This window comes from Cavia porcellus, unplaced genomic scaffold, assembly GCF_034190915.1.
Source record: "Cavia porcellus strain 051 isolate PalLab524CR breed Dunkin Hartley unplaced genomic scaffold, mCavPor4.1 scaffold_21, whole genome shotgun sequence".
Classification (NCBI taxonomy): Eukaryota; Metazoa; Chordata; class Mammalia; order Rodentia; family Caviidae; genus Cavia; species Cavia porcellus.
The window spans coordinates 7,030,728-7,054,025 of record NW_026947504.1 but is presented as its reverse complement, the minus strand read 5'-3'; the positions used below and the strand labels follow the sequence as shown (position 1 = coordinate 7,054,025).

Genomic DNA, 23,298 nt, shown 5'->3' with positions numbered 1-23,298 from the left:
ACCAATGACGTGATATGTCACTGAACAGGTGCTGCAGGCAGAACACTGGCTTGTCAGCCTCGGAAGCTGAGGGTGGGAGAGGCTAACTTGAGGGGGGCTGGCCTCAAGGTAACTGTCCTCAAACCCACATGTAGTTCTCATGGCTGGTCCTCAAGCTCATTTTACTCTGCCCCATTACCTGGCTCATCTTCTCCTTCAGATCTTGGGAAAGCTGATGCTTTGGTCCCAGTGGACCCCCCTGAGCACAGGCTCCATCTGCCCTATTCACAGAAGGGGAGGCCACAGAGGTGACCTTCTCCTAGGCTACAGGACACATGGCAACCCCTCTCGGGCCAGGAAGGGCCTGGCAGTGCCCAGGCAGCAGGGGAGGAGCTGGGGCTGCGTCGAAGCGGAGCAGGAATGAGCGGGAGGGAAAGCTGGCGGGCGGCGGCGGGCGCATCCATCATCGGCCCTGCCAGGAACGCATCCAGCCCCCAAAAAGAAATACTGCGCCTGAGGAGGGACAACAAAGGGCTCCGTTTCATCAGCAATGCGGAGCCAGCGCCCCGCCGCCCCGCCAGCCGCGGTCAGCCCACAAAGGACCCCTTTGTCCATGCAGGAGCTGGCGGCCGGGAGCTGGGACCAGGGGCTGATGAGCAGGGACAGAGCTCAGGGGGCAGTGGAACAAGTCATGGAGAACTGAAGGGCAGAGGGGGATAGGGCGCAGAAGAAGAGACAGGTGGTGTGGATAGAGACTGGTGAGACAATTTGAGGGCTGGCACAGAGAAAAAGGGACCTAGAAAGGAGGGGCAAAAGATCAAGTTCAGGGGACAGTGGGTGGAGAGGGGACCAGGGACCAGCATGGTGGGGCTCAGAGAGAATCAGGGAACCTAACGTACCTAGCCCGGTCTCAGGGACTCAAGAGTCCAGAAACAGAAACAGAGCCCTGGGAAAGACAGTCCCGGAGACGGAGAAAGCAGCTGGACACGGCCGCAGGGGAAGGACGGGAGGCGAGAGGAGACCTGTCATGCTCAGGCTAAGGCCTAGGGAGGGGTGGAAGCAGGGATAGGCAGCAACCCGCTTTTGGCCTCAGGGGTCAGCTGCTGGGACCTAACACCTCCTGGGGTTGAGCTGAAATTTGGTTTGGATACACTGGAAAGAAAAGGAGTCATCTGCTGGCAGTGGGGACCACTCCCTGCCTCCAACCCCCAAAAGGCACAGACCCTGTTCCTCTCCGGAGCCACGTACAGGACCTGCCCCCTCCCCCCAGTCCCAAGGTTGACACTCAAGTTCCTTTAACTAATTGGCTACTTATTGAGTTCTACTGTTCCAGGTCGGTCTGACTGACTTGACTTTGACACTGAGTACAGAACCATGAACAGTGAGCTACATCCCGTCTTTTTTATTACGTTTGTTTTGAGACTCCCTCAGTCTCCCTTAGTTGCCCAGGCAGGCCTTGAATTTGCAATCCTCCTGCTTCGGCCTCCCAAGTAGTTGGGCTACAGGCATGTGCCAGAGCACCCAGTTATCCCAATGTCCTTGTGCTTGAAACAGACCTGAAGCCCTGTAAGGCGGTGCACACCTGTGATACCAACACTTGGGAGGCTGAGGCAAGAGGACTGAATTTGAGACCAGTCTGGGTTACATAGCAAATGAATTAATGAGCAAGTGAATGAATGCAACAAACCACCCCTAGGAGATGACAGCTACTGACTAACTTCAGAGATGAGGAACCTGAGGCTGGTAGGAAAGGTCAGCTGGTGCCCAGTAAGGGTAAAACTTAGTCACGCTGCTCTGTGACTACCTTTATTCTACCTGTGCAATTAACAGAGCGGCTCAGGGCAAGGTGACCCAGTCACCTTGTCACCCCCCCTCCAACCTGGGACTGTTACCATGCCGGTCACCTCTCCATGGTCAAAGGCAAGCTGTCAGCCTCCAGGAGAGTGCCCCCACCTGGGGGACTTGGAGACCACAGGCAGGAACCTGGAATGCTGCACCCGTGACATCACAGTGCTGGCAGGCAATGAAGTCACCAGAAGTGGTGGCAGTCTCCTCACTCTACCCTCAGCCCCAGAACAGCCTCACTTCATGTCCTGGAGGACTTGGTCCTGAACTCTACAGGAGGCAGCATTCCAGCTGATTTCCACCACGGGGACAGGTTGGTGCTGTGTGCACAGTCATGGGCACGAGTGTACCCCCCATTTGCCCCAACAGCAGCCCCATGCTCTGTGTCTGGGGGGCCAGGGGAGAACACAGACCCTGAGTGCGCAGAAGCTGAGTTAGACTGAGAATGAGACTGAGTGGGGTGGGGCTGGGGGTGGGGCTTAGGGGACAAGGGGTTGCCAGGCTGGGAGTTAGGAACAGGAGATGTAACAGAAAGTGACAACCTGAAAATGTTAGTAAGAAACAGGTGCAAGGTGTGGCTGTGCGCTTGGCAGGCTCCCAAATGGGTAGGGCCTTGAGGCCACTGGCAGGATTTTTGAAAACCATTTTATTGAGGCACAGCTTACATGCTATAAAATTCACCCATTTTAAAGGGTATTAATTCAACGATTTTGAGTAACTCCTTACTGGATTTCATTTAGTTATTGTGAGACAGGTCTCACTATGTTGCAGGCTGGCCTAGAACTTGTTATGAAGCCTAGACTAGCCTCAAACTCATTTTCCTGACGAGTACTGGAATTACAAGCGCATGCCACCCAATCCAGCCTGAGTAAAGTTTACAACTGTCCAATTGTTGTCACTCCTACCAAGGGCCAGGTTTGCCCAAGGTACCACCCTTTACTCCTGGCCGACCAGAGCAGCCTTCCAGGTCTCTCTGGCAACAAATGGAAGGGAGGCCTCCTGGAGGAGGCTGCAACTTGGGGACTCCAAGGCACTGGCCTGGAGGAGCCCACCATCACCACTGTCTGTGCGGGTGTGCGCTGCAGACCCTGCCCTGAAGTAACAGTATTTCACACAACCCCTTCGCTCCCGAAGCTCCCTCCCACTCCACCACCGGCCCACGTCCCACCCACCTTGGTGGGCTGGACTCCTTGACCTCTAAGGTGAAAGAGAGACAGACCACGGTGTGCAGGCATGCAGAGACCATAGGACGAACTGAGCTGAGCAGTGCGGGGCGAAAGGGGGTGTTCTGTCTCCGATTTCCATGATTCAGTCTGGGGAGTTTCCAGAGAGGAAAAAGCCCCGCTAAAGAGGGTGCAGGACATGCACACAAGGACACTGATCTTAAGAGGCAGAGAAAATGCTGCTCCAGCCAGAGACCACAGAACATGACCCTGCTCGGATGGACAGATGTATAATTGGCACACTGATCACTGTGCATCCCCAGCAGGTGGCCCCAAGAGAGACAATGCTGGGGCCTCCCGAAGACTAGCACCCCACAGCCAGCTGCCACGGACAGAAAGGGGCAATGCAGTCATACTTTACTGATCCTCTTGGGTACCTCCTCCCAGAGGCACCACTCCTCTGCCTGAAATACGCCGCCTGGACAAGTGTCTGAGAAAGCCACTGAGTATACAGTCTGTTTTCCTTACAGAGCTCCCCAAAATAGCAGAATCTGCCCATTTCACTGAGGTCCCAGGGAGACGGTCTGCTCCAAGCTGGGCTCCCAGGAGTGAGACAAGGACACTTCTGATTAAACAGGGCCTTCCTCAGTCTTCCTCGAAAGGCTCAAAGGCCCAGAAAGACCCCCTTTGGGATATGGCCTTGGAGTCCCTTTCCCCATGTCACACTGGACCATAAGGGTCATAGTTATGGAGGCTTCCTCTATGCTAGACACTATATACTGCTAACAGCCCCGGTCTGCAGGAAGTGTTACCCTATAAAATACTTTGTTGTTGCTTTTTGGTGTTGGGCATTGAACTCTAGAGGCTCATGCAAGCTAAGCAAGTGCTCTGCCTGGGCTACATCCTCTGGCCTTTTATGTATTTTTAAAATTAGTTTCTTGAGACAGGGTTTCACTATGGAGCCCAGGCTCATGATCCTTCTGCCTCAGCCTCCCAAGTAACTGGGAAATCAGGCGTGTGCCACCGGTGATACCGACTACAAAAGGCAATTTGATAAGCAGTTTTGATGTACAGAAGATGATGCCCTGCTCTCTGGGGTCCCCCAGGTTCTTGGAATACATATTTCCCAAAGTGGTGATGTTTGGGCTGATACTTATCTAAAATCAGAGCTTAGGGCTTTCCTCCTGGTGGCTCACCACAGGACAAGCCAAGAAAGGGAGCACAGGGGTTCCATCCTTCCAGGGCTCCTGGGTGGGGCATCTGTGGTGGTGGCAGCACAAGTCAACAGAAACGGAACTGGAGCCCTAGGGTTTGGGTTTGTGGCTCCGCCCTTGTTGTCTGTAGACTTTAACCAAGTCCTCTTCCCCAATGACCCTCAGTTTCCCATTTGTAAAATGGGCAGTAGTTCTTCCTTCTCATCCCAAACTGCAGGGACTCATGAGCTTATGGGGCAGGGATCCCATGGTCCTATGAGGCAGAAAGAAATAGGGAAAAAAAAGATTCGAAATAGCAACTCACCATCCACTCTGCAAGTCCCAGAAGGTCCAACACAGCAGTGATATGTTTGTTTGGTGTATTTTCTTGTTATTATTTATTTTGAGATAGGTCTTGTTATATAGTTCAGGCTGATCCAAAAGTGACTATGTAGCCCAGGTTGGCCCTAAATTTGCAGCAATTCTCCGGCTGCAGCCTCCCAAGTGCTGGGGTTACAGGTACCAACCGCCACACCTGGCCTAGCAGTGATATGGTTTGCAGGTAGGGAAGCACATCTAAAGGTAAGGATTGAGCAGGAGTGAGCCTGAACTCCAGATGTTATGCATCTTCCTATGGCAAAGGGCATCTAGCCCTTCTCACTCATTTCCCCAGAGGACACGACAATAGCAGGACCTATTAACACCATCACGCTCTGCCAAGCACTGTGTTAAGCATTTTACGTTCATTTTATCACTAGATTCTATTACCCGTTATTGTTATCCTCATTTTACAGATGAGGGAACTGAGGCTCAGGAAGACAATGTCACCTTCCTAAAATCATAAGATCAGCAGGTGGCAGAGCTTGGATTGGAACCCAGGTCTGAATGACCCAGGGCCTGCCTCTCCAACACTGGCCGAAGACTCAATGACACATGGAGGGACTTCAGAGAGAGGATGAGGCTTAGTTCAGCTCTCAGAGCAAACCTCAAATTTCTCGTAGTCTCTGGGGTGGTACTCAGGCTCTGGGTAAATCACACTAGGGCACCATTGCTGAAGAGTCTGCAGCTGTACCCCAAGGCCCAGGAAAAGAAGGGGAAGGGGCTGCGGGTGGGCTGGACAGCCCAGGCTGGGCCAGAGCTCCGGGCATTCCGGCAGCCTCCGCAGGAAGCACAACGGGACGGAAACCGGCTCCTGCCGCCTCCCCCAGAATCCTGCGGGCAGCCCAGCCGGCCGTACAGAGGCCCTCTTTGTGCCTGCCCCAACCCGCCACCCGCGGCTGGCCCAGAGTTTTGAGTTTCCTGGGGGGTGGAGGCTCAGTCACCACTGAGCCTCCAGCCACCTCCTCCTCTTGGGGGCAGTCACAGCTGGAGGAGGAAGTGATAGCCAGGGCAGCCCCAGGGACTGGGGGGCCTGCAGTGCACCCACATCTCACTCCCCCTACATTTATACATCCTAGTTAAGGGCGGAGGAGTCAGAGCAGCGAGCCCGAGGCTGCTTCCTCGATGGTGACAGCCACCAAGCCCATTGTGACCTGGTGTATGCATCTGTCCTAGCACCATTTCTCACTCAGCAAGCAGAGGCCTTCCTCAAGCTCTCCTCCCAGCATTTCAGGGACCCTTGGGTGTGAGTGTCGAGTGCAGTGTGTCATGAGGAGCAGCACTTTGTAAAAATGCGTTTGTGTCTACCAGGAAGTGTGTCAGGCAACTGCATGTTATGTGCGTGCCTGTGTCTGGTAGGTTGTGAGCATGCCTTGTCTCAGATGTCACCCTCTGTGGCCTGGAGCATACAGGGTTCATATACCAGAGCAGGTGGAGGTATCTGACTGGGAGAAGTCCACCTTTTGACCCTCATGTATAAGGTGGAGGTCTGTGCTAGCCCCGGTCCTAAGAATGCAGACACCCAGAGCACAGAACAAGTACTGTGGTTTGTTTATGCGGTGGGTGGATGTATGTGGGTGGTTCTGGCCTGCTCCTGTCACCCTGGATTTGCCGTGAGAACACTAGTGTGTGCATACTGTGAGCTATGTCAAGGGTCTTGGGAGACACGTGAGCTGGGGCCAGACTGGGCTGAGGACAGCATGGGTAGGGAACTGGTGCCAGCTTCTAGGGCCCCAGTGGAAACAGGAAGCTGCTCACAGGTGCACCTGGGCTGCCCTGGGGGTTGGGCTCCACCCAAGTTCAGTGTGTCCCCCTGAGACCAAGTCATGGTTGCACCAGCTGAGAACCCATCCAGCCCACGAGGGAGGCACCTGTCTTGTCTGCTGTTCAAGGTCCAACAGCTCTAGCAGCATCCACCAGCCTGCCTGGCCTGAGTGTGGAAAAAACTGGAAAACAAAAGCCCCCAGACCGCAGGCCCTCCCTGCAGAGGCGTGGGGGAGACAGGCGAGACGAGAGAGAGGCTGAGAGGGAGAGAGGGAGAGAGGGAGGGAGGGAGGTGTCGCCGCAGCAGCCCCGGAACACAAAAATAATGAGGCGAGAGGGGCCATGGGGCCGAGCCGGCTGGTTCCGGAGTCGCTATCTGACCTTGACAGATGCCACAGCTGGGCGCCTGGAGAGGAGCTGCAGCCACCCGCTGCCACCACTGCTGCAGACCCCCACTCCCCCAGGCCAGGGTCGATGAAGGCTCAGGCAGGCCAGCCACAGGCAGCCCCCCACCGGGCAGGAGCTGGGAGACCTCAGTGCACCTCCCGGAGGAGGGTTGGGGAAGGCGGCCGCAGGCAGCAGCAGGGTCTCCTGAGGGTGCCCAGCCCTCAGGTGTGGCTGTGTGTGTGAGAAATACAGAGCTTGCCATTGTGCTGGTGGACCTACCAGCTGAGTATGTGTAAGGAGAAGCGGAGTGTGAGTGTGGGTGTGAAAGATTGTGTTTGTTACTGTGTCCTTGGGCCACACAAGGCTGGAAGGGATGGACTAATGTTCCTGAAATGGTGCAGATGCATCACTCAGGGGTGGACATGGATCACTGCCCCACCCCCTTCCGGAGACACGGCTGTCCTGGTGGGTGCAAAAGTCACACTAGGGCTTGAGGTGGAGTGGGGGACAAAGACAGCCACAGCCATCCTGGAGGCCTGTCACTTGCAGGCAGAGGACAGGCACCCCATGGCCTCTCCTAATGTGTACTTTCTCCCACTGTGGCGGTCATGTCCTGGGCTCCCAGAGACAGGCACAGGACTAGGCACAGCCACTCCAGAGATGACAGCAAGGGACTAGGGTGCAAGCTGCAGGAGGGGATGATGGGCTGGAGGTGGATTAGCAATTCTGAGCACTGGCTGCATAATTAAAAAATCATTACAGCAGGCGGGCGGGCAGGCAGAACGAGTGTGAGCTCACGCTTGGAGCAGGCGGGGACACAGCCACGGTGCTCCCCCTCAAACCACTTCCCCGAGGAAAAATCCCACCTGCTAATATAATTATGGAAAAACACAAGCACGGAAATTCTGCTTCAGCAAACAACGTGCCTGAATGCCCAGGGACTGCCTTGCCCCCAGCACAGCTGGCAGGCTAGTAACTGGCCCCTAAGGCTCACGCAGCCAGGCAGACACTACCAGGTCCCAACTGTGACTTCCACACCCTCAACAGCTCCCATGAGATGGGAGTGAGAGGTCTAGAACATCCAGCTCCTCAAATCCAAATCTAAGAGAAAATGGGCTAGGCACGGCTGTTTACAAATGGGGAAACTGAGGCTAGAGTCCGCATAGGTCACTGTGTGTTTGCAAAGCTGAGGTCCCCCTCTTCTCTAGGTCTCTTCCTCTCTGCCTGAGATAGGCATCTCTGTCCCTGAGACTGGAAGGGACTTGTCCTAGCCTTGCACCCCAGCACCTTCCAGAGCTGTACCCCTCATTAGGAGTACGTACAGACCCCAGGCTCCAATCCAGACACAGGGCATCCTGGCCTCGTCTGGGTTAAAGCCAGGCAAGCAGAGCTGGCTCAGGCCCGAGAAAGGTGGCCAGCTCTGGGGCACAGGCCCCAGAAGGGCAGGAACAACAGCCGCCATCACCTCAGGCCTGGAGCGGGCAGCAGGCAGCGGGTGGTGCGGGAGGGAGCCGGGCCTAATTAGTCTGCCTGGGACCCAGCAGGCGCCGGGGAGGCAGACGCACAGGCACGTCCGTCCGTGGCCTGTGGCCGCTCCAGGCGGCGGGCAGCCGGGAGGCCAAGGCGCCCCGGAGAGTGGCGGCCAGGCGACCTGGGAAGGCCTGGGCCAAGGAGACTCCACAGTAAGCAGGCCTGCCTCCCCTCACTTCTCGGTGCCACCAGGCGCAGCAATTAGAGGCTTTCAAAGTTTGTCCTTAATTGGTTTCATTTTTGCCTCATAAATGATTCATGGCCCTGGAGGTCTGGGAGGCGGAGGGAGTGGCAGGGGAAATTTGGGGAGGCTTTCGCCTGGGGCCACCTCTCCCACACCTGAAAGTGGGGAGGGGGCTGTGCCCCAACCCAGAGGACACAGAGGGGCTGGAGAAGCCTTGGGCAGGTGGGACCCTGAAGCCAAAGTGAAAACCCAGAGCCTCTCCTTGGAGCACTAATTAGAAACTGCAACTTCTCTTCTGCAGACCAGAGCTCTAGGTCCAAGCCCAGCTCGGCAGCTGCTGGGCCCTGCGAGCATGAATAATAATGTGATAACAAAACAGCAGCGCCACAGTAGTCATAAAGATGGCAAACGCTTGCTTTCACTGACTGGGTCCAGGCACCGGCTAGGAACAACACAGGTATTATCCCTTCTTACCTCCCTAACCCCAGCACTGTGAGACAGGTTCCAGGGTCCCTGCTGTTCAGATGAAAAAACAGGCTTGGAGATTTAACACCTGCTCTCTGACCCTCAGCCTGATGCCAGAAACCTTTATCCCCAAGCTTTCAGGGAATCAGAGCTCAGGGGACTTCAGGAAATCTGGAAATGGTCCTGATGTCTGAAAAAGTCCCCAGAAGGCACCAGGTAGCTCATCATATCTGTCCAAGGCAGGCTAGCTAGATAGCTGTCCCTCCCTCGACTCAAGCTCACAGGCTGTGTGAACTTGGCTGAACAATGTCCTCACACGACCTTAACTGACCCATCTGTAAAATGGGAACACAGAAGCACCATGGCCCACCTGGAACATGCCAACCCAGTGCTGGGCACTTGGATACAGAGAGATGCCAGAAACTCCACCCCAGGTTGCTGCCAATCTCAGGGATACATGCAGAGAAGGTCAAGAATCTTGTACACTTCTTAGGGCTAGTGCAGTGGGGTAGGGAGAGGAGGAGATGTCAGCTTCTTCCCTCTGAGCACACTCTGGTGCCCACACAGGGCTGGAGGTCTGATCTTGAAGAAACCCAGAACTATGGACCACACTAGATGACGTGAGATGCAATGCCAAGTGCCTACCTTGGCCTGCCCACAAAATCAACTGCAGGACCACCTGGCCCCCGGAAATCCCAGGAGCATGGTAATACGCTAAAAAATTCTGGAGAATCAGGAGTGGTCGCACACACCTGTAATTCCCAGCACTCAGGAGGCTAAGGTAGGAAGACTTGAGTTTGAGGTCATCTTGGACTATATAGGAAGAGCCTATCTCAAAAAAAATCCAAATAAATAAACTAAGTGATTTAAAATAAAAACCCTGGAGTGGGTAGAGGATGGATTGACTCCCCAACTCAGGGCTGGTAACTCTTTCGGTGTCACACACTGCCACTCCTTGTGACACTTTTCAGTGCCCTGTCCCAAACACATGTACCAGGATACCCCTCTAAAACTGCAGGAGCACAGTCCCAGGCAGTTCTCTGTTTCTCTCAGCCTGCCTCCACCAGATGGTGAAACAGCCTGGCACCAGGGCCTAGACACTCAAGAGGGTACACCTCCCTGCACCACACCCTGCCTCCTGGGGATATGATTACCCCCATTTCTCAGGTGAAGAAAATGAGGTTCAGAGACACTAAGAGACCTGCCAAAATGGTGCCTGACGTTTTGTGTTCATGGTCCTGGGGACTGAACTTAGGGCTTCCTGTACACGAGACAAGTGGTCTACCATGCAGCCACAACTCCAGTCCACTTTGAGAATCTGTTTCTTACCTTGGTGGCCTCCTTGGAGAACCAGTATCCCAGCCCTATTCCTGGCCTGGTCATCTCTTGCCCCAGCCCTGGTCACTCTTTGACATGGTCTCACTATGTAGATCAGCTTGGTCTTGAACTCACTATGCAACTCTGGCTTTGCTCAAATGCATAATGACCCTCCTGCCTCAGCCTCCTGAGTGCTGGGATTACAAACATGCACTCCCACGTCCAGCTCCAGCCCTGACTCCCTTTCCCCTGTCTAAACAAAAGATTGCCCACACTCCAGTAGAAACTAGGATTGGCACAGCTGAAGCTCGTGATCAAAGACGCTGCAGAGGCCTCCTCCCTAATCCCAGCTGAGGACTGAACAGGGCAGTAGAGGAAGCTCCTCCACATCTCCGCGGGGAACCACCAATGTCTGTGAAGGGCAGTGGGGTGGGGAAGGCAGCAAGTGATGCTAGGGTGACAGGCTGGCTAGCACAGCTATGCTCTGTGGTCCCATTTACCATAGTACACGCTCCTGGGAGGCAGCTGCCTGTGGGACTCCAACAGCTGGGATGTTCATCCCTCAGACAAGAAGCTAAGCTTGATGCTCCGCTGCCCACCCCACTGAAGAGGACAAGTCTGTACCCTGGGTCCAACTGTGTTCCTGCCTCCTGCTCTCTGGGAGAGACTTTGAGACCGAGACTAGTGGTTTTCCTTTTAGAAGAATCGGAACAAACATGGACAGTTGCTTGCTGCACACATAAACAAGTGGCTGAGTTCTTTTTTTTTTTTTTTTAAAACGGTACCGGGGGTCGAACTCACGACCGCCTGCTTGCAAGGCAGGTGCTTATGCTGCTGAGCTAACTCCCCAGCCTGTGGCTGAGTTCTTAGTACGAAAGTTCATCCTCGGCAGGTCCAGTCAGCAGGCTCCACCCACATGCCTCACTCGGCCCAGAGACTCCTCTGCCCTTTGCTCCTTGCTGCCCTTCTACCTGTGCCAGGGCTGCCCAGTCAGGTCACTGGCGATCCTCTCTGCAGCCTGCCCAGGAAGGTGCACCTCTCTGGTGGGTCAGCGCTGACGTCAGCAAGACTAGCAGGGCATGGAGTCTGCCACCTCCAGAACCACCAATTAATTAACTTTTTCAAATTAATTTCCCAAGCAAAATTCCATAATTACATCTGTGTCTACCAGCCCAAGCTCAGCAGGCAAGAGAACCCCACAATGCGTGGGACTCGGGAGAGAAGTGGCCATACCAACCCTGGGACCAGGTCAGGGAGGCCACCGGGGGGTTTGGTTTCAGTATGACGGAGCATCTGCCAGTCACTTTTGATTCTAGCTGGGTGGGATGGGCTGAGAGGCTAAGGCCCCTCAGTCAGAAGGTGGGGGGTCAGATCCGGCTCATCCTGCTACCCTCCATCCCCCCACTGTAGTGCCCCCAAACCACAGCAGGTCCTGGCAGGGCCCAGTAGCAGCACAGGTGCTGCGAGGCTGAGGAGGCCATGGCTGCAGTGTTCTAATTTCCCAAAGGGGCTGAGATTAATTAGCTCACACACAGGCGCAGAGAGGAGAGCGGGAGCAGGGGCGGGCAGTGGCAGGCGAGGAGCTGGCTGGCGCTCCCCCCACCTGCCACCCGCGCCCAGCAGGCAGTCAGGCGGCCTTGACAGCCTGGGTGCTCTGAAGGTCAGTGGCCAAGCAGGCTGAGCCAGCAGACTGGCACCGTCTCCTTCCCATAATCCTCGAGACCAAGGCTGGAGGGACAGGAACCAGGAGGACAGTGGGGGGAAGGGGAGGATCGCTGTCACCACCATCTTGTCTCACCCTCACAGCAGCCCAAGGAGGTAGGCGCCACGTCTTCCATTTCACAGATGAGCACGGAGAGGCTCGGGTTGTGCAGTAACCAGCCCAGGTCACCCAAGCTGTGGACAGTAGAGGTGAGCCTGAAATGCAAGTTGGGCCAACCCTACTCCCTGGACCCCTGTGCCCCTGACAGAGTGACAGGAGCCCTGTGCCTGGGGAACCTGGTGTCTGTATGTGGGGAAGGAACTTACCACGGCCCCCGGGAATGTACAGGGTAGTCAGGTCATTTCACAGATGAAGAAATTGAGACCAGAAAGGGGAAGCAATCCAAAGCGGGGACCAACAACTTTCAGCAAAGCCAACCTGACTCAGGGACATCCTTCTTTCTTCCTTCCTCCCTTCTTTTTTTCTTTCTTTCTTCCTTCCTTCCTTCCTTACTTACCGGGGATTGAACTCACAACTGCCTGCTTGCAAGGCAGGTGCTTATGCCACTGAGCTAAATCCCCAGCTTGACCCAAGGACCTTTAGTGAGTGCCTCCAGGGCCATGTGAAGTTCAGGGCTGTCCTTAGCTAGGTGGCAAACTGACCAGAGGATCACTGTGGCTGCCCCTGTGCCCTGAAGAGGAAGCACCCACTTAAGGGGACTTTCTCAATTACCATCTGCTGGGCTCCCCACAGATAGGAAAGGAACCCCCAACACGGTGGGAGACGGGGAGGTGTGTGACCCTCAGCAGGCCCCTAGGTGGCTCTCATAAGCCTAGTAATGGTGTCTCCAGGACTTGCCCACAAGGACACCTTTGTGACCCCAAGGGTCAGCAAGCTGCTCCCGGGGCTTCCCTTGCTCCCAGCCCCAAGAGAGACAATCCTCTGGCCAAAGCTATGGCTAAAGGGGCTCACCCTCTTGAGAGCTAAAGGGTTAGCTATCCCAAGGCTTGTGTGGGTCAGATACCTCCCGGTAGACAGCAGAAGGCCTTAGACAGCGGTGGGGCTGGGCATGGCGGGGAGGAGCCGGCCCAGCTGTGGACATTGTCCATCACATGTAACAGGAGAGGGGAAGTTCCTCAGCCTCCGGCTCAGGCCACACAAAGGTCCTGTCGGCTCTGGAGTGAGAGACTGTCTCTACTGCTCTGCAGCCTCCGACCTAGGCAACTGCTGATAAGTTGCTCAGCCCTGCTGAGCCCTGTCCTGGGCACTGAAATGCAGCCTCTGACTCCAACTGGAAGGGCCCTGGAGACGGCATGTGTAAAGCTGTTGGTGCGGTGTGGGCATGCTGGTGCTCAACAAAGGGTAGCTGTGTTATTTTTACTTTCACCATCTGCCAGCATCAAAGTGTCAAGGCCGGCCCAGGCCAGGGGTGTCAGATGACCCGGGCTGAAGCCCCAGTTCTGCCTGGGTCTGCCTGCAGGCTCTAAGCCAATCCCTCAGGCCAGTTTTCCCAGCCCCAGATACGAGCAATCCTCAGTCGCTAACCTGCAGGTCCACAAGTAGATGTGTTCCGAGTCTAGCTTGCCAGCCTTCCTCCTACATCCCTGACCGTCCCTCTCCTGCCAGTTTCCACAGTCCCAGCAGCCCCTCTTATAGGCACATGGCCAAATCTCTCCTCACCTAGCAAAGGTCCCACTTGTCACCTGGAAGTTCCTGCTCAAGTGTATCTTTGTTTTTTCTTTTTTGAGACAGGGTCTTGGTATGTAGATTGGGCTGGCCTTGAACTCACTATGTAATCCAGGATGGTCCTCGTAGCAATCATCCTGCTTCAGCCTCCCAACGACTGGGATTACAGGTAAATGGTACCATGATCGGCTCCCTCAAGTGCATCTTGTTATGGCCTTACTGTGTGAACACTGGGTTGAAAAACACAAAAAGTCTCAACTATGGTCGCCTCTTTCCTCTCATATTTGAAGCCTCTAGAAACTTCCCCAAGGATCCTGGGTTCTTCTACCCTGAGCCCATTGCCTGCCATTGCCAGCCCTGTAGCACCCATTCTGACTAATGACACCCAGAAAAATTTCAGCTTTGGCAGAGCAGATGGGGGGCAGTAGACTCCCCCTGAAGATCTAGGTACCTCACCATTTACATTATGTTTGCTTTTGTTTGTTTTTTGCAGCGTTGGGGTGTTGAAATCCATGGTCTTACATGTTAGCATGTGTTCTACCACTGAACTACGATACACCCTAGTACCACCTATTTACTTTAGGTCCTATAGCTTTAAGACAAAGATGAAAGACTGGGGATACAAATTAGAGGTACAGTGCTTGTGTAGCACCTGAGGCCTTGGGTTCAATTCCCCGCAACACTCCCACAAGACGAACACACACACACATGCATGCAAACAACAGGTGAGGTTCAAAAAAGGTAGACAGGACCACAGTTACACAGCAAGGAGCAACCTGTCCACCCTAGGAGGGATGTCCAGTCTTCCTGCCTGGCCATTACTCCATGCTTCCTCAAGAGGCCCGGCCTCTCTTCCTTGGCCACTGTCCAGGCCTTAATGGCAGAGACTTGAGTGGCTAGGGCACTGCCTGGACCCCGAGTGATGTATACCTGGGGGTTAGGAGGCGACATCCAAAGCCATAACCACCCTTAATCACTAGGAAGTCATCCCCATCAGACTTAGTTCTTTCACCTTAATAAGACTTGTTTTTCAGGACATAGAAATGTGTATGCTCTCAGGTCTGTCTGTCTAGGACGGCAGGCCCCAATTCCAGTGGAGGACAAAGATTTTACAACTATAGTTGGCTCCTGCAGGCGACCAACCCTCCAACCCAGCGGCCCAGGATCTCCATGCACTCAGGCTGGCTCTACACCCATGGCGCGGGAATAAAAACTATGAAGGCTAGGACCAAATTAGAAGTCTCACAATGCCGACTGCAAGGCTGGGGTGGCAGCCTGAACAGTGTGAGGGCCTTGGGAACCAAGGGCGCAGAGAAAAGCAGGTACCAGGGGTGAACATGAAAGGCAGACTCCTGGGACACAGCCCACACGGTCCAAGGCTTTCATCTGTGCACAATGGCTGCCCTCCGTCCTCTCAGAGCCCACCTCGAGTGAGGAGAGCAGCCAGCCTCTCAACGCGCCTCAGGAAATCGATTTTCCACAGTATTGCAGCCTTTCCTCTTCCCAGTTCCTCTGCATTTCTCTCCAACCTGCCCTGCCTAGGTCAGAACTCCTCATACTAGAAGGCAAGTGGGTCCCCCCACAGATCCGGGGACCCTTACTCCTACCGCCTTATAGAATCAGACAACACAGGGCTGAAGGCTGGCTGCCTTTGCATGAGCTTAACTGCGGGAGAATGGAGCCCTAACCACCTGTGTGCATCAGGTTCTGTCAGGTTAGGGCCCCTGGCCTAACCCCATGGTCTCATCTGAGTGTGGTCCAAGAAACATCATCTGAAGCTGTGACAGTAAAGATGGAGCCTTACTGAGCAGTAAGCATGCTCTTTGGGGGCGAGTGTGGCCTTTTCCCAGATGGTCACAAGAGCACACTAGCATATATGCACTAGGGCTGAGAGTGCACCCCTGGAGTGCCCACATAAATATGACCACATCTGTGATGCATGTCATCTGGGTGTGCTGAGGAATGGAACTGTGTGTGCTATGTGTGACTGCTTGTGTCCTGCGTGTCCCTGGGTGTGTCGTGTGTGAGGTACATGAGTGTGTACTCTGCCTGCCAGGCCACAGGGCCTTGTGGGGCTGCTGGGGACGGGGTGACTCACGTCTCCTGAGCTAATCCCGCCACCCGCCTGCCCAGCTCACCCTGCTCTGCTGGGCTCGTGGTTGTGGGGGTGGGGGGAGCGCTCAGGCAGACGCGGCAGGGAGGCTGGCTTGATAAATAACCTGCTGCTTCCCCAGGCCTCGGAGAAGGGAGGCTGCCCCGCCTGCCAGCCTGCCTAGGACAAGCAGGGGGAGGGGAGGGAAGCAGCTCTGGCCCCCAGGCTCTGGCTGCCCTGGCCCTCATGGCCCAGGCTGCGGCTCCGGTTCCTGTTTCATCGAAACCTGAGCTGGGAAAAGCCTATCGGGTCATCTTGCCTGTCCTGACGGCCGCCAGGCCCAGGCAAGCTGCCCCTCAGGGGACAAGCCCGCAGGCTGGCCGCCCAGCCAGTGGGTGGGTGGGGGGAGGATATTTCTGTCCAGACTAAATGCAGCTTCAGGCCTCTGTCTGTGCACCCCCCTAACAGCTGCTCCCAGGGGGCCCTAGCTCTGCAGGACTAAATATAGACCCCCCCCAACCCAGCAAACCCCAATGTTCACCTCTTTCCATTGGCCCCACCCACATGATAGAGGAAAGGCTTGGGAGTCCACTGTGTGACCTTGGGCCAGTGCAGCCGCCTCGCTGGCCCCTCAGCTGTGAACAATCAAGTATTGCTCAGCCCTGGGCCCTGTCATGCCTAATAGGATCTGTTGGAAGTAGATAACAAATGCAACTAAGTTGGGGTCTTTGCATAGAGATAGTAAGAGCTGAGGTCCCCTCCCCACAGTACCTCAAGTTGTCTTTAGGCTTCCAAACATGACCCTCTCAAGCCTGCGAGTTCCTTGCCCAAGCCGGGCAATACCAGGCTCCTCCAATCTGCCCCAGCCGTACCCTGACCAGGAAACAAGTTGTGCCAGGCTTGGGCGGCAGAGGGGATGACAGCTGCTATTTCCTGGAGGCCACAGTCAGGCACAACCCGGATTCCTGCCTGGCTCCGCACTCCAACAAACCTCACCCAGGCTCCAGGCTCTGACAGGGTGCCCTCTTCCCAGGTGTCAACACTATCTTAGGCCCCAGCCAGGATTGGTTCTACCGCCCTCACTGCCCAGGTATAGGCAAGTAAAGGTACTCAGATGTAGCTACCTCCCAGAATTGGGGGAACAGTGATCCCTACGGGGTCGAATGGCTGAGAGGCAGCCCCAGTTTCCCAGCTTCGATCTGCGATCTGCCTGCCCACCCGGCTGCTTCCCCAGCCCCACATGCACCAAATTCCCCACATGCCTGTCTGTCTCTGACAGCGCGCAAATACTTGGCTGCGCGGGCACCCGCTGTTCTGAGCCCCGCTGTGCCTCCTCCCTTGCCTTCCTGGGGGCTCTGCAGAAGCAGCCAGGGATGGGCAGGGGCCAGAGCCAAGAAACTCAGTGGGCAGTGGGGGGAAGGGGGACAGAGCAGTCTCAGTTCTCAAGCACCACCCCTAGTCCTTAAGTCTGGGGGCCTGAGGGACCCTGGGATGGCACTGTCAGCCAGCCCTGGCTGGGCAGCAGCTGTTGAAACCTGCACTGCTCCCCCCCCACCCCCGGAACCTCCCAGAAGTACCTTCCGGAGGCCTCCCACTGGCCGATGAAACAGCATCTATCACCCCCCCACGCGCCCCTCCCCGTAGTGACAGGACAGGGTGGAGGGCAAGGCTTTGAACTCTGGATGCTGGCCTGACCCCTCCCAGCAGCCGTAACACCCCCAGCACAGAGCTGGGAGCACAGGCCCTCCTGCAGTGTGAAAAGGCAGGCCCACCTGGCTGCCAGGCCTGGGCTTCTCTCACGGGCAGCAGCTGGGGGTCTTGTTTGCTCTCCACTGCTTTGTCCTGCTTGCCTGTCTCCCTCCCAGAACAGCTAGGATTTTCTGCTGGACACTGCTGCATCTGAACACTGCCTCTCTGAGGGGGTCCTCATCCCTACCCCATTTCTGCAGCACTGGCAGATCTACCACTTACCTCAGGATTCCCACCCAGAATATCCAGACGCACAGCACAGACTGACCTCTTGGAATAACTAACACCATCCATCTTGGCAGACGTTAGGAGAGAAGCCCCAGACATAGGCCTTCCTATCCCTGTCCACCTTACAGGGACTGAAGCTTGAGCTACATCAAGTGCTTTTTAAAGGCAGGGTCTTCAAGCTGCCATTGCCAGGCTGGCTTTGAACCTGTGATTCACCTGCCTCAGCCATCCAGAGTGCTGGGACTATAGAGTTCTTGCTGCCAGGCCTGGCTCCACTATCTTCTTGAAAGAGACTGACTTGGGTCTTTTATCATTTACCTTCCACCACTTTCTGGTCCCCCCAGGGTACTGGGGGCCCTAGAGTGACTCCACGTAGAACTTCTCAGTGCTGCAGACCTAAATGCCTGTGGCTCTTCCAACTCTCCACCGCCTCACAGCGGTTCTGATGAGTCCCCACCTAAACAACTCTGTGACAGTAGACTGTGGGTAAAGCCTCCTCTCCCCATTGCACAGATGGGGCTGCTGAGGCCCCCAAGGGAGGGGAGCTGCAGGCAGCCATGAGTCACAGGGGGAGCTGGGAAGCCGCCCGGCCCTGCCGGCTGTTGCTGGAAGCAACAGCCTGCATTTCCTCCTCACACTGGTACCTCGGGAAGCGTGGGCAGCAGGCGGGCAGGTGGCCACAGAGAGGACCCCTCCTGTGCCTGCAGGCCAGCCGCATCCTCTTGCTGCCTGATTGGGCCCACAGCCCACCCCCTACTGGCAGAACTGGAGGTGGTATTCCAGATATGGGCTCATGTCACCTGAGGGCTCCAGGTTTTGTGACCTGAGGAAAGATGCCTTCCAGAGCCTCAGTGTCCCTTGCCACCAAACAAGAGATTAAAACATGACCGGTCATGCTTGCTTCCCACAAAAAAATTCACAGTTCTGTGATTTGAGAATACCAACATGACAAGAGTCCTGATGAGAAGACTTCCACTCCTGTGATCCTAGACTCTTGGTGCTAAAAATTCTAGTGCCAAGATCTAACAGCCTCAGGAGAAGGGGGCCATGCCCCCAGCCCATGCTTTCTGCTATGGACTCAGTTAGCCAACTTTCCATCCAGTTCATGGGGTTCTCCCAGCAGTGACAGGAGCTGACAGGAAGCTGGGGAGGGAGAGCAGGGGCCTGCGGAGGGTGGGTCTAATCCCAGAGGACAAGTCTCCTCCTGCTGGCACACACTGCCACTGACGCCACAGATGTCAGGAAGTAAGCCTGCACCAGGGGCAAGAGTGGGTGGCTGGGGTTTGTGAGCCTGCATCCCAAGCCTGCAGCTAGAGGGAGGAGGAGGAGGGAGGCCCTGCGTTAGGTCAGGGCTGGTCTCCCGCTTCTCAGGTTCCAAGCCAAGCTCCACGCTTCATCTTCCTGTCTTCACCACCCACTGCTTCCTCCTTCCTGCCACAGTCCCCTCACCTCCCAAGCCAGCCCCAGTTCAGGCCAGCTGCCAGCCAGCCAGAACAAAGGCTCCCAAGCCCATTTGGCAGAAGGAAAAACTGAGATCCAGGAAGAAGACATGACCTGCCCCACAAGTTTGGCTTGGCAGCCTACTGGTCTCTACCTCTTGTCAGCCCTGCTCCCACCTCACTTCCCTGAATCCTCCACTGGGGTCAAGGGGTATTCACATAGCAGCCTGTCCACTACCACACATTCCATATCCCAGTATCCTTTTAGAGTGTTCATTCCATAGTCAATCAGCTGTTCATTAATTCATCCCTTTACTTACCCAACTAGTTAGGTAATCAGTCCATCTCCCTCCTTCCTCACAGGGGAAGAAGCAAACCTCAGCCTGAAGACCTAAATGTAGTGGGCCAGAATGTGCTCCTTCTGGTGGAACACATACAGACCACCTCTGGCTGTTTCTGTGGTGGTCACAGGGCTTGCCCAGGGCTCTGCCAGGACTCCAGCCCACTTGTTACCAGCAAGTCACAAACTCTCCAATATGGAGAAGCTAACTAACAGTACCTAAATTCTTGGGGCTACTGAGAGGACTGAAGGAGCCGCCCTGGAGAGGACTTACAGTAGGCTAGCATTAGCACCACCAATGATAAAATATTTGATCATAATAGTAATAAATTGGGGGCAGCAGCAGCTAAATCTTTAAACACTTGGTGCCAGGCACTGGCGGTATAGGAAGGAATCACTGCCACATCCCATTGCAAGGCTGGCAAGGACTGGGCTCAAAAAACAATGCAGGGCCAGGCATGTTGGTGCACACCTGCAATTTCAGCACACACAAGGCTGAGCAAGAGGACTGCTGTGAGTTCAAGGCCAGCCTAGGCTACACAACAAGGCTCTGCCTCAAAAAAGCGCCAAAAAGCCCTGCAAGCATTCGATGAAGGTGGGAATGGATGTCAGTTGGCATGGCCCTGCCTCCATGCAAAGCACAACCCGGCATGTGTTCCTGGGGAGTCTTTCTGCACACGTGTACATGGAAGCATGGAACTGTGCATGCAGATATGTCTGTGAGAGACCGAGAGACCTAAGAGGTCCCACCACGCTGGAACTCGGCTACTCGAGACCCAACCCCACCCTTGCCAGTGATCACAGTGGCGCTGCGGGGATCATGGCAAGAGCAGGGACCAGGCCTGGTAGAGAGAAGCCTGGAAAGATGTTTTGCATAGTTCTGGCCACCAGATTACAGGCCTAGCTAGGTTAGGCCCTGATTGGGGGTGCAGATGCCACTGAGTGCCAGGTCCCTAGCACCCTCATTTTATGCCCATACCAGCATGGCATCCAGTGTTCCTGCTGGCAGAGCAGGCAAGGCAGAGGTCAGAGGAGGTCACAGGCAAGGGAGGGAGCAGTGGGCTCAAGGGCCATGTGGGGTCTGCCAGACAGGGGAGGGCGGACACAGGGCTCCCGGGGGGCCACTGGGCAGGCCTGGCTCTGCCCTGTTGGGGCCGGCAGCTGGAGGGGAGTAAATATAGCGTGGGGCGTCCTGGCCACATTCCTGGGAGGCCAGCACGGCAGCCTGCCCGCTGTTCTAAGCAGAGTGCAGCAGCCAGGGCCCAGAGCCGCCACTGCCCTCTTCCCAAACAAACAGAAAAATAAATAAAACCAGCTCTCAGGCTGGCCAGCACAGCTGGGGGGAGGGGGCAGGAAGGGGTGGACCCGGGGGCCGGCAGCAGGCGGGCCAGTTGCCGCAGTTTCTGTTCCACTGGGAAGGAGGCAGTCAACAAAAGAGGAAAATGGAGGAAAAGGGCAGGGAGATGGTTGGAGATGTCAGGGAAGGGCAGAGAACCCTGGAAGCTCTGGAGGCTATCACAAGTGGAGGTGTGCAGAAGGTGGACCTGGAACAGCAGCAGAGGCAGTCACAGTGAGGGGCAGCTGGGGGAGGCAGACACAAGCCTCTGGGTCACTAATTCAGTGACAGGGATGGAGGGGGGCAGACAAAGGGGGCCGTGTGGGCTGGGGCGGGGGGCCCCTTGAAGGGCCATGAAATATTAAAGAGCCTAGGCCAATGAGTGACAGAGGTCACAGAAAGCAGGAGACCAGCTAAGGAGTGCCGGGGGACCCTGAGGCAGAAGGCTGCCCCCCCTTCTGTCACAGTCACTTTCCCCTGCTAGAGTCCCCTGTCTGTCCACAGTGAGGACAGGCTGAGGGTGGGAGGGGCAGCAGGGATTGGTGACGGGAGGGAGGGGAAGGATTCTCTCTTCCCTCAGGCTGATCTGGGCACAGCCGGCCTTCCAGAGCTGCCAGCCACCCTCACAAGAAAGCCAGGAGGCCTGTCAGCACAGCCGCTGCCACGGGCGCCTCCTGGGGAAGGAGGGGTAGACCTCCAGCTTCCCCTTCCCAGGAAAAAAATAAGCTAAGCCACCACTTTCCAAAGACCTGCAGCGAGGGAAAGCTGTGGCTCACAGCTCAGCTGAGCCAGCAGGTCACCCCTGGCCTTCCCAGCCCACCCTGGCCCCAAGCCTCATGACCCTGGCCAGTCCCTGGTCCCCGAGCCTGTATCTGTCTGTCTGTCTTTTGATTTTTGAGACAGGGTCTCACTATATAGTACAGCCTGGCCTTGAACTCAGTCCAGGTTGCCTCAGCCTCCCAAGTGCCAGGATTATAGACATGTACCACTATGCCAGGCAGAGCCTGTGCCTTTCTTTACCAGCCCTACCTACCCAAGGCTTGGGGTGAAGAAAGGAGAGGGCACATTAATATGGGAAAATCTAATCAAAGAGCTAATCCCCCCCCCCCATGTGCTAGTCTTCTAAGGTCACTTTTTTTGAAACAGGTTCTCACTATGCAGTTTAGGGCGGCCTCGGGCTCACTTTGTAGCCCAGGCTGGTCTGGATTTTGCAAAGATCCTCCTGCCTCAGCTTCCTAGGTGCTGGGATTATAGGAGGTGCCGCCACCCTTGCTTCTAAGGTCACTTATCGGGCCCCTTTTCGCAAATGGGAAAGAGAAACTAGAGAGATAAATAATGGGCAAGGTCCCACACCTAGGAGTTAGCAAAATGGAACAGAAAGGCTAAGAGTAAGCTAGGAGCGCTCTTCCTCCTATTTACCGGGAGATACCAAATCCTCATGAGGATAAAAAGGTCTTTTTTCTGAGATAGGGTCTCCCTGTAACTCATACTGGCCTGGAACCTGTGATCCTCCTGTCTCAGCTTCCTAAGTGCTGGAACTAAGTTATGTGTGAGTGTGCCCAGTAGAGCTAAGTCTTATTAAATGTTGAGTGTGGGTAAACTACCCTTGAGCAGGGCACTATGTAATCATGTCTGCGCTCATTTGACAATGGTCTTGTGTGGCAGCCTTTTTTTTTTTTTTTTTTTTGAGACAGGGTTTTGTTATGTAGTCCAGGTTAGCCTTGAACCTACATAGCTCAGGCTGGCCTTGAACTTAAAGCAATTCTTCTGCCGCAGGCCCCTAGAGTGCTGGGATTAGACACATGCACCACTGGGGCGGGTTCTTACTGCCCCATTTCGGAGATGAGTAAACAGATTTGCAGAGATAATACAATGTCTATCTGTTGTAATGCAGATAGACAGTGCCATGGTCTGGATGTGGAGCCAGTTCTAATGGACTCCAAAGCTATTGCTCATATATTCTAGTCTGAGTGAAGTCAATGAAAGGGGTTAGGATAACCCAGTAGGAGTGGTCAAACAGACTAGCTCTTTGGGGCTGGGGATTTATCTCAGTGGCATAAGTGCCCGCCTTGCAAGCAGGCAGTCATGAGTTCGATCCCCGGTACCGATAAAAAGAAAAATAAATAAATAAATAAATAAAAAGGTCAATGATCAGGTCACAACTGCTGTGCTGGGGAGTGGCCAGCAACTGTTTTGGGAGCAAGAAGGGGCAGAGCCTACAGGGGTTCCAGGTATGAGTGAAGTCTAGGGGCTTGGCTATAATGATCTGCCAGGTCTATCCAGAGCACCTGTACCAGGTAACACTGATTCCTCTCACCAGCATGGGTATAATACCACTGATCCAAAAAACCCAGGGCAGGGCTGTCTTGTTGGTCCCCAGAGTTCTAACTTGGGCTGCAGGGTCAGTGTAGCAAGAGCTAGGAACTCCTCCTAGGTTCCCCAAGTGCTGGTGGAAGGAGGGTCAGGATTCCCCCTCCCTTCCAGTCCCTGCTAGCCTAGAGGGAGGCCAGCATCAGAGGCA

At 55.2% G+C, this 23,298-nt stretch overlaps 1 protein-coding gene and 1 long non-coding RNA gene across 4 annotated transcripts in view; one reads left to right on the top strand and one right to left on the bottom strand.

Annotated features, from left to right (window-relative positions):
* Cxxc5 (CXXC finger protein 5) overlaps positions 1–23,298 on the bottom strand; it is a 33,978-nt gene that overhangs the window by 5,467 nt on the left and 5,213 nt on the right. The window contains exon 1 of one of the 3 annotated variants that reach the window (XM_063232197.1): positions 1,872–1,959. The exons of the other annotated variants lie outside the window; for them this stretch is intronic. The gene's annotated coding sequence lies outside the window, so the exon portion shown is untranslated. Of the gene's footprint in view, positions 1–1,871; positions 1,960–23,298 lie in introns of those variants that run through there. 3 annotated transcript variants of the gene reach the window in all.
* On the top strand, positions 1,986–9,711 carry LOC134471904 (uncharacterized). The gene is made up of 3 exons (XR_010041614.1): positions 1,986–2,137; positions 8,725–8,880; positions 9,456–9,711. It is a non-coding gene; the product is annotated as an uncharacterized LOC134471904 (long non-coding RNA).